This window comes from Nuphar pumila, chromosome 10, assembly GCF_984573655.1.
Source record: "Nuphar pumila chromosome 10, dmNupPumi1.hap1.1, whole genome shotgun sequence".
NCBI lineage: Eukaryota > Viridiplantae > Streptophyta > Magnoliopsida > Nymphaeales > Nymphaeaceae > Nuphar > Nuphar pumila.
Genome location: NC_143258.1, coordinates 35,525,852 through 35,538,007, shown reverse-complemented (window position 1 = coordinate 35,538,007; position 12,156 = coordinate 35,525,852).

The window sequence follows — 12,156 nt, the reverse complement described above, 5'->3', positions numbered from 1 at the left end:
AATATTGTCCATCCATTGTGGTCCTGGACAGCAAACCCTACTTGCCATTGATGCTGACAAATACTATATAGAGAGGCCAACGACAAAATTGGACATTGAGTAGTTGAAGAACTTATCAAAAGAGAGTTTTGTTCCAGTAATCTCAGAAACCTCATAGCCAGCATTGAAAGGTGCATTTATCATCAAACCTGTGTTGGCTGCAATGCCCGAAATGATTCAGTTGGTCCTGAGTAGTATGCCATTGTCTGCCAAAGTGTCTGATTTTTTTCCAGACTGTAGCCACCATATCACAAGCTATGAATAGGTGGCTATGTGTTTCTTCCTCTCAATGGGGTAGAGAGCATGGATTTGCTAAAGCTTGACTGAAATGTTGGAGATGATCTTGATCTAGGAGTCCGTTGCTTAAGGCCAGTCTTTGTTCCAGTGGAGCACGGCCTGCCAAATAAATGATCTGAATTTGCAGCGGTCACCCTTTGAGCGCACTTCATCTCAAGTTTATTTAGATAAAAGTTGTGTTCATCCTTTCCAAGTGAGTATGTCTGGGCGACTCAGAAACACAATGGTGGAAGGAGTACAATCCATGATTTGTTTCTTAACCTGCAGAGGGATGTAATGGTAAGAAAGAACACTATCAGGTTATATTGATTCTACTCCAAGTGTTGGTCCAAAACACCAGCCAGAGGGTGCAAGCTAAGCCATGGGTCAAACCATAATTGAACAGTGTAGCCATGTCCAATTTGCCATTGAGCATGCGACTCTGATATTGATACCAACTTTAATGCTGCACTATCCGTGTGACCGTTGTAAGTTCCTGATAGGAAGTCAAAAGACAGACACGAGATGGATATTTTTCTTTCATGAGACAACAATAGCGATTATGTGCCCTAGTAGCAAGATTCCACGCAAACCTAGCAAGTAATCAGCTGTCAACATCTTGCATACCATGTCCCATGACATTTGGTGGATTTTATGTGCCTCTAAGTCATGAATGGAAGACTTTTGTTGGCAGGTTGAAACACATCATCCAATGATTAGAAAAGGATTTACTGAAAATGGTACCGCCAGCAAGAGAGAGATATCCACTCCATGATGCTACTGTAGCTCTGGAAGTGAGGTAAGTTATACTTGGGAAAATAGGGACACCGAGGTACCAGATCAGGAAAGTAACAATCCTCCAATTGTAAGTCCTTTTTTATTACGACAAGGAACCCTCGCCGAAGCACCCACAAGATCAAGACGCTTGGTTACCGATGCAACAGAACCTAGATCAACTGAATGCAATAGGAATAGATAATGCATGAGAATTGTATCGTATTCATGTGGAGCAGGTAACTGCAATGGTTTCTTTTTTTACTCTTGGCCAAGGGAAAACCCTAAAAGCTGGTAAATGTGCTGAGCTTGAAGCGTTCAATCATGGCTCATTCTTGTGGCAAGCTAAGTTGAGTTCAAGCTCATAATGAGCCTGAGTTAAACGAGTCAAATTCAAGCTAGCTTGTTTACAAAAAAAACAAAACAAAACACACTTTAGAGCTGGAAGAAATAGGATTACAAACAAATGTACTGTTTTAGAGCCACAGTAATAAGACTTTAACACTGAACTTATTGTTTGCAAACCAAATAGTTCAATCATACATTTTACATATACTATCTTAGGTAAAATATATGAAAAATGACCGTATTGTATGGATAATTTGACCTGATTCCCTAAAAACTCAACAATTTTTTATATTCTCTTGATGTCCAAACACTACAACAAACCAGCGGATTAGCGACGACCTAAATCCGTCGCTAAACAACTTAGCGTCGGATTAGCGACAGATAGCTTTCATCACAAATTTTTTGACGCTAATAAGCGACGGCATATATTTGTCGCCCATTCCGTCGCTAAGTAGCGACAGACTGTATCTGTCGCCAATTCTGTCGCTAAATTACGACGGAATAACGAATGACAAAATCCGTCGCAAGGCTGTCGTCACTAAACAGCGACTTCGGTTTGGCGATGAATTTATACCCGTCGTTAATCCGTCGCTACATACAACGGTAATATTAAATAGTGACGGACATATCCGTCGCTAACCCATCGCAAAAAAGAAAAAAAAATATTTGAAAATTAAATATTGAGAAAAATTTCTCGTGATACAATTTATATTTCCTATGAATAAAAAACAAAGTACACATCAAAAAACATATAAAAGGAAACTCAAACAATTAATCGATCTACCATAGAATTCGCAAGTTCTAATTATTTACAATTTCACATTTATATTTTTTAAACAAAAAAAAGGTAGAACAAATTCAACACATAAATCTAATCATCGCCAAGATTTTGTGTGTCCTCTTGTTCAGTGTCTCGATATGTCACTTCAGCTCCACTATGTTGATTATCGCCAGCAACCTACACAAGAAAAGAAATGTCAGTATTGATAAACAAAATATACTGAAATATAGTCTACTCTATATGTGATTCTATCATGCGCATATGTGTTCGAAGGCAGTAAAAAAACTTTATACATGATTCTATCATGCTCATATGTGTTATAAAGTAGTAAAAAAACTTCATATGTGATTCTATCATGCTCATATGTGTTCTAAGGCAGTAAAAAAACTGTATATGTGATTCTACCATGCTCATATGTGCTCTAAGGCAGTCAAAAAATTGTATATGTGATTCTACCATGCTCATAAGTGTTCTAAGGCAGGCAAAAAACTGTATATGTGATTTTATCATGCTCATATATATGTACTCTAAGGCAGTAAAAAAACTGTATATGTGATTCTACTATGCTCATATGTACTCTAAGGCAGTAAAAAAACTGTATATGTGATTCTACCATGCTCATATGTATTCTAAGGTAGGCAAAAAACTGTATATGTGATTTTATTATGCTCATATGTACTCTAAGGCAGTGAAAAAACTGTATATGTGATTCTACTATGCTCATATGTGCTCTAAGGCAGTAAAAAAACTTTATATGTGATTCTATCATGCTTATATGTGTTATAAGGCAGTAAAAAAACTTTATATGTGATTCTATCATGCTCATATGTGCTCTAAGGCAGTCAAAAAGTTGTATATGTGATTCTACCATGCTCATATGTGTTCTAAGGCAGGCAAAAAACTGTACATGTGATTTTATCATGCTCATATGTACTCTAAGGCAGTAGAAAAACTGTATATGTGATTCTACTATGCTCATATGTGCTTTAAGGCAGTAAAAAAATTATATATGTGATTTTATCATGCTTATATGTGTTATAAGGTAGTAAAAAAACTTTATATATGATTCTATTATGCTCATATGTGTTATAAGGCAGTAAAAAAACTTTATATGTGATTCTATCATGCTCATATGTGTTCTAAGGCAGTAAAAAAAATTTATACGTGATTCTATCATGCTCATATGTGTTATAAAGCAATAAAAACTTCATATGTGATTCTATCATGCTCATATGTGTTATAAAGCAATAAAAAAACTTTATATGTGATTCTATCATGCTCATATGTGTTTTAAGGCAGTAAAAAACTTCATACGTGATTCTATCATGCTCATATGTGTTCTAAGGCAGTAAAAAAACTTTATATGTGATTCTATCATCCTAATATGTGTTCTAAGGCGGTAAAATAACTTTATACATGATTCTATCATGCTCATATGTGTTATAAAGCAGTAAAAAAACTTCATATGTGATTCTATTATGCTCATATGTGTTCTAAGGCAGTAAAAAAACTGTATACCTGACAAGCACCAGAGCTCATGTTGAATGCAGACGAAGTTCCTTTGTCTTGAAAAAAGTTGCACAACTCATTACGGACAATGTTGGGAATGACTTCATTTAAAAAGTATTGCATTTTGTCTTCAAGACGCTGACAGACATCATCCCAAGACATAGCAGGGTCATTAGGACGTTGAAAGTTGATGCTGGCGGGAGAACTCTGTGGGCCCGGGCTGCAGGAGGCAACAACTGGTGTGGTGTTCATGTTACTCCCAAACCCGAACATACGACCCTTTTTGGGTTCATCGGTTGTAGTCACCCATGCTGTAGGATCAAAAGGCGGATGCTGAGTGGATTCATCGCCATATCGCTGTACCATTTGTTGTTCGTATGACTCCTACAATGTAATGATTAGAATATGAATTAATAATTAAGAATTACAATATCTGTGATAAAGTAATTCATAGTAACTTGTCTATTATAATGTTTATTAATAAAATAAATGCATATCGTTGTCGCTCTCGCCTTCTCTGATACAAACTCTTTTTTGGTCTTACGTTTATGTGTTTCAACAAACACATCCTTGTATGGCACAATGTCTCCTTTTTCTGCTTCCTGCGAAGTGAAATGATAAAAGATTTAGTTAACAAGTTTGCAACAATACTTATAAAATTGACAATATATATATATATATATATATATATATATATATATATATATATATATATATTATTGATGAGTTACCATTTTCTTCTGGTGGCTTCCAAAAGTCCTAGATCCACCTGTGTGTAGAGGGCTTCGGACATTTTCGCTCGATTTTGTGCAGCCTTCGCTGAGTAGTTTCGAAATGCATCCCCAACCCACTTGTCGCACATTCTCTTCCCAATAATCTCTCCTGATAGTAATAGGGTCATGGCCCTTCCACTGTAGTGGATCATCTATTTCGCCTGATGCTTTTTTTGTTGCAGTCTTCATATTGTGCAGCATGTCTGTAAATCGATTGGCAGCCACCTTCTGCCACACCTTTCTTGCATCATGTTCTTCCATCGTAGTCGCGAAGCGATTCGAAGCCTATATATATTTTTAGAAAGTTAGTAGACATGACTATAACAAAAAATTAAATATGAAACACATTAACTATGATAAACAACTATATACCGTGAATGAGGACCACAATTTGTCTATCACCTCTTTTGGATAATCTTTCCATTGAGCGGTCGGTCTTGGTAGATGTTGAAGTAGTGAATTCTTAATATCGCGTACTACTTCTTGTGGCTCAAACCTCGTGTTGCACATGAATTGGTACACAATAAATATCAATATACAATATTTATAAGATATGCAATAAGTGAAAATGAAATACTTACGGTCGATTGTCGATATACACTATTCGAATGAGTCTTCTTGTGCCAGACTGAGAAGACCCTGCATTCTGTGTTGGCTTCTGACTTGTATGATCAACTGGTGTAGGTGGGTCATGTACAGGCGAAACATCATCTGTAAAAAAATACGTTAGAAATTCTCAGAATGCACATTTCAACTAATCAAGTATCCACTTAGTTAAATGATATACCTATCAAAGGAGCCTGTGAAGATGAAGGCTGAGACTGGCTACCACTAGATGAACGACCATTGTAACCTCCACGAACCATATTCTAACAAATAAAAAATGTCATGCAATACATTCAAATTGTTTCAAATCATTCACATCAAGTATTTCAATATATTTAAATAATTCAAATCAAGTATTGCAATACATTCAAATTATTCACATCAAGTATTGCAATAATACATTCAAATCATTCACATCATGTATTGCAATAATACATTCAAATCATGTAAATCAAGTATTATAATAATACATTCAAAATGTTTAAATCATTGCAATACATTTCTATATATTCAAAACATTCAAATCATTCACATCAAGTATTGCAATAATACACTCAAATCATTCACATCAAGTATTGAAATAATACATTCAAAATATTCAAATCATTGCAATACATTTCTATACATTCAAATCATTCACATCAAGTATTGCAATAATATATTCAAAACATTCAAATCATTGCAATACATTTCTATACATTCAAATCATTCACATAAAGTATTGCAGTAATACATTCAAAACATTCAAATTATTCACATCAAGTATTGCAATAATATATTCAAAACATTCAAATCATTCATGTCAAGTATTGCAATAATACATTCAAATCATTGCAATACATTTCTATACATTCAAATCATTCACATCAAGTATTGTAATACATTAAAAACATTATAATACATTCAAATTGAGGTTTGTATTGCAAGATTTTGCTCACTAGCTCGAGAATTCTTCTTCATCACTTGTTTGACTTTCATATTTTTCTTCTTCTTCTTCATGATCTTCTTCTTCTTCATCTTCTTCTTCATTGTTTGCTCATCCACTTGGTATATCATTTGGATCACATTCTTCTATAAATGTTTCATCGACCAATGACGATATGACATGCATATCATGCGCAACATCGTGACCATAAGAGAAGTCATAGATATCATCTGATTGATAGTAATTACTCTCTTCAGTTAACTTGTCTTCTTGTAACTGATCATACTCAGGGTATAGTTTGGACTTCATCTTAAAAATTGTCCACCATTCATTTCTATCTGACTTTTTTGTACTCAGATATGAAGTATAATAAACTTGTTGAGCTTGTGAGGCTAATATGAATGGTTCATATGTTCCAAACCTTGATTTATGATTCACTTCCACAATGCTTGAGGCTTTGTCGGCTCTTGTTGCAGTTGGATCAAACCAATGACACTTGAATAAACTTACCCTATTATTTATGCCTAAGTAAGTCAACTTCATTATTTCCTCTATAACATTGTAGTAATCATGTTCATTTTCACTGTAGCTGCTATCCTTGACACACATGCCACTATTCATCATTGATTTGTTTATACTGTAGTCTTTTGTATGGAATCGATAACCATTTACGATGTACCCATTGTAACATTGCACAACTTTGGTTGGACCATTTTGTAAATCACATATTCCTTGATCTTTAACAACAGCATGGCGGACCTACACACAAACATAAACAATGATTGTGATCACGACCAATTAAGTAACTTAGTGTTGTTTACAAGTACACAATTTATGTGAGCGTCCTCACCAACTCTTTCAACCACTCCACAAACGTAGTTTCACATTTTTTTTGTACTTCTGCATCAGTGAGATGTGAAACTTCTCTTCGCAACTCCATATCAAATCGTTTGCAAACCACAAATACTTATATTACCGAACCATGTATGCACGTATAGCACATAAAAGGATTTAGAATTGTATTGCGTCTACATATACTTACTCGATGTATGGGTCGGTCGCTGAGCAATTAAAAAGAATATAGATCTGTGTTGCGTCTTGCTCTCGATCTGTCAAGAGTCTTGATCGGCAACTACCAAACGCATGCCCAAGTGGTTGAAATATCGACAGTTTGTCAGCTACAATTACTTATTCTCTATCATCGTTACGAGGTGGGCATGTGTAACATGTTGGAATGTGAGGTTCAAAGTACATAGATGAGAAATTTGAAATCTCTTCTAAAGTGTACGCCTCACAAATAGAGCATTCTACTCTTGCTTTATTACGAACTTTTTTTTTAAGGTCAAACATGCATCTGTCAAAAATATATATTTCAAATTTGAAATATCTGTCATTGAAGAGACAAATATAAGAAAACATATACCTTTCAATTGGGTACATCCACTGATATTACACAAGACCACCAACCCTTAGTTCATATGGCAAATGTATGATCAAATGTTCCATAACATCGGAAAATGCTGGCGGAAAAATCTTTTCTAGTAGACAAACAATAGTGATGATAGAGTCCTCGAGATTCTTTACATTAGATACTACGACTTTTGATGCGTACAATGTTCTAAAAAATCCACTCAACTTAGACAATACCCCCCATATAGGTTTGTTTAACATATCATGGAATGCTAGGAGTATCAATCATTGCATAAAGATATGATAATCATGGCTCTTCAACCCATATAATTGTTCATCGTCAATCTTCACAGCCCGAGCAATGTTAGAGACATATCCATCTAGAAATCTCAACTGCCTCAACCATTGACATACCTGCCTTATTTGATCAGGTCCAAGCACGTACCTTGCCTTTGGTTTCAGTACTTTGCCATTATATTCTTTGAGTTTCAATTCTGCTCTTTTATATATTACTTTTAAATCCACACAGGACTTCGGATTATCCTTTGTTTTTCCTTTAACATTCATTATTGTATTGAATACATTATCAAACACATTTTTCTCCACATACATCGTATCCAACTTATGTCGTATCAATAGGGTCGGCCAATATGGTAGTTCTCAAAAAATAGATTTGTTTGTCCAATTGTGATCCTTCCCAAATCCAAGGAAGGGCGTCGGACTACGGGCATCTGTTAATACATCTGGAAAGTATCGTAATCTTCTTAAAATCTCTATGTCAGACAATCTTGTGAATGGACCTTCCATTTCAGTTGTGCCTGCTTGAAACGCATTCCTTTATCGTCGTAACGGATAGTCGCTGGGTAGAAATCAACGATGACACTCAAACCAGCAAGGCTTCCTTCCATGTGTCAATCTAAAAGTTTTTGTATCCTCCATGCAGTACGGACATGCCAACCTCCCATGTGTGCTCCAACCATATAACATACATATGCAGGGAAGTCACTGATTGTCCATAGAACAACAACATTCATATTGAAATTTTGTTTGTTGTAGGCATCATACGTGGTAACACCGTCATCCCACAGTACTTTTAGTTCATCAATCAATGGCCTTAAATATACATCAAGATTTTGGCCAGGTGAGGTCGAACCAGGGATCAATAAAGATAAGAAAAGATTTGGATGCTTCATACACAAGCTTGATGGAAGGTTGTATGGAGTTATAAATACTGGTCAGCATGAGTATGGAGTTGATCTACCCTCAAATGGATTAAATCCATCTATACATAGACCGAGTCTAACATTTCTCACTTCCATTGCGAAGTTCTGATGAGTACAATCAAAGTGCTTCCAAGCTTCGGCGTCAACAGGATATGTGATCTTGTCTTCATCATGTCGAACTTTATTTGCATGCCATATCATTGTTTAGTTGTCCTTAAAGACATATACAATCGTTGCAATCTAGGAGTGATAGGAAAGTAGCAGAGTGACTTGTATGAAACTTCTTTTGATCTCATGCTACCATTGCCTCTTGTCTTTGGCTTGAACTGAGGATGCTCACATGACGGGCATGATATGTTATTTTTCTGATCCTTGAAATACAACATGCAGTGATTTGGACAAGCATCTATCTTTTTATACCCCATACCTAGAGCATTGACCATAACTTTCGCACGATAGAAATTTTGTGGCAATTTTTCATCTTTCGGCAACATACTCATCACAATCATGCACAAATGATCAAAACATGATTTAGTCAAATTATACTCGGACTTCAAATTCATTAGTTGAAGAACTGCAGACAAGATAGCGTGACTCTTGCAACCGTTTCAAAGTGGCTCATCAGCATCTCTAAGTAAATCATAAAATCTACTAGCTGCATCGTTTGGTGATTCTTCATCTACGTCAGTTCTTACATCACTAGGACCCATAGCAGAACCGAGTTCTGTTCCTGCGGCATCAAATATCAAATCCATATTTGGATTATCGTGCACCACATTCACCCGTGCATCAAAACTGTTTCTAAATTCTTCTTCATAAAACGTTCAATTCTGATAATCACTCACAAAACCCTTCCTGTATAGGTGATGTCTAACGCCATGAAGTTCTACAAATCGATTATTCATACAAATCTTACAGGGACACCTAATCTGACCTATGGGGTCTATTGTACTGACACTTGCAATTGCAAATTCAATAAAACTTTCAACATCATCCATATATTCATGTGATAACTCATTGTCAACTATCCTACAGTACATCCATTCACGGTTTGCAGTCATTTTGTCGTATGATGTTACGAAATGTATCCTAACCAGTTAAAAGAGAACCATCAGAATGCTATGATGAAGAAAATATCAAATTTATCATGCAATATATAATGTCATACAATCGCAAGAATTATGATGCATGCATTGATAACTTAATAATTTCATGTGCAAACTATTCATAACACGATACATTAATTTGAAGCATACTTTCATTATACAACTTCACATGGAAGTCATAATTAAATTGAAAGTAACTACATGCAAGCATGGATACAATCACATCAAACATTGCAATACATGAAACTCATTCATATAAAAAACATGTCAAACATGTACCTGCAGCAAACACACTTCAATATCTCGCTAACTACTACCATGCCTAGCATGAAATCCATACTCTAAAAATAAGAACACTTATATTCTCGTACATTAAAATCATGTTCAGCATGATCTCCAAACTCCAACAAAGCAGTCCTAGATATCAACAACTAAGTGAGTATGTGAACAGTAAAGTGTTGCATCCAATAAACTAAATAACATGTGATACGCTTACATCACTTACTCACCACGGGTATTTACCCGATTTGCATTGTTTTTGTCACTTACTTAGTACGGGTGGTGGGGCACAAGCGGGTTCCATTGAGAAATCTGCAAGAGACACTGTATTAAAATGAAGTCACTCACTGCCGAAAAAAAATGAGGCAAGGTCGCCCCCTTGCCGGAAAAGCAGGGGGCGACCCCCTGCCTAAATAAAAAATGACAGGGTGGTGACCCCCTGCCCAAATAAAAAAATGACAATGGGCGACCCCCTACCTAATTAAAAAAATGAGGCATGGGGGTGATCCCTGCCCGAAAAAACAAACGAGGCAGGGGCTGCCCCTCTGCCAGAAAAAAAAGAGGCAGGGGGCGACCCCCTGCTTCAATAAAAAATGAGGCACGGGGGCGACCCTCTGCCGGAAAAAAAAAACCATGCAGGGGTCGCCTCCCCTGCTGGAAAAAAAAAATGGCAACGAGGCAGGGGGGTTGACCCCCTACCTGGAAAAAAAATGAGTGGCAGGAGGGTGACCCTCTGCCAGAAAAGCAAGAGGGCGACCCCCTGCCCGAATAATTAAACAACGAGGCAGGGGGGTCGACCCCCTGCCAGAAAAAACAAAATGCGGTAGGGGGTCGACCCCTTGCCAGAAAAAACAAAACGTGGTAGGGGGTCGCCCCCCCTACCGAAAAAAACAAACGAGGCAGGGGGCAACCCCCTGCCCGAAAAAAAAATGAAACACGGGGGCGATCCCCTTCCGAAAAAAAAAAAACCATGCAGGGGTCGCCCCCCTGCCGAAAAAAAAGTGGCAACGAGGCAGGGGGGTCGACCCCCTGCCGAAAAAGGGGGGGGACCCCTTTCCCGAATAAAACAATGAGGCAGAGGGGTCGACCCCCTGCCGGAAAAAACAAAACGCGGCAGGGGGTCAACCCCTTGCATAAAAAAACAAAAAGTAGCAAGGGGTCCCCCCCCCCCACACCCACCCACCCAAAGCCGAAATAAACAAACTAGGCAGGGGGGTCGACCCCCTGCCAGAAAAAACAAAATGCAATGCAGCCCCCCTCCACCCCTTGCCGCAGGTAAAAAAAAATTGGGATTTACTTGCGACGGGCGGCGGAACGGGGGGCAACAGGTCGGGCGACGGAACGAGGAGCGACGGGCGATGACCGGGGAGTGCGTCGGGTGGCGAAACGATGGTAGATGGGCCGGGCGGAACGGGGGGCGACGGGCTGGGCGGCGGATCGAGGAGCGACGAGCGGCGGCTGGCAGGCCGGGGAGTGAGGCGGGCGACGGAGGATGGCATCGGGCGACGGAGGATGGCATCGGGCGACGGAGGGTTGCATCGGCTGGGTGGGAGAGACGAAATAGGAAAGAGGAAAAGGGGCTCTGATTAGGGATTTATGCGAAAAGTAACGACGGATTTAGCGATGGCTTAATTCTATCACAACTCCATCGTAAATTTATATAGCCCATTAGCGACAGAATATTTCTGTCGCTAATTTCGTCGCTAAGTAGCGACAAAAAACTATCTGTCGCTAATCCTTGCGTGTGTTGTGACAAAAATGGGTTGTCGCTAATCCGGTGTTACATAGCGATGGATACAGCGTCAGACGTTTTTCCGTCGCTACATTCGTCAATATTACAAATCTTAGCGACGAATACGTTTTCGTCGCTACATCCGTCGCAAAGTGGCGACGGAAAAAAACTGTCGCTAATATCCGTCGCTAATTAGCATTTTTCTAGTGGTGAAAATTCTAAATATTTGACATCGTTAGGACCCTTTTGAAAGTGTTGTAGGATCGCGACAACGAGCACTAGAGGGGGTGAATAGTGCTTTTAAATAACGTCTTTAGAATTTTGAAGAATTTTGAGATTCGCAAAGCAATCATACAAAAAACACAAGAATTTATC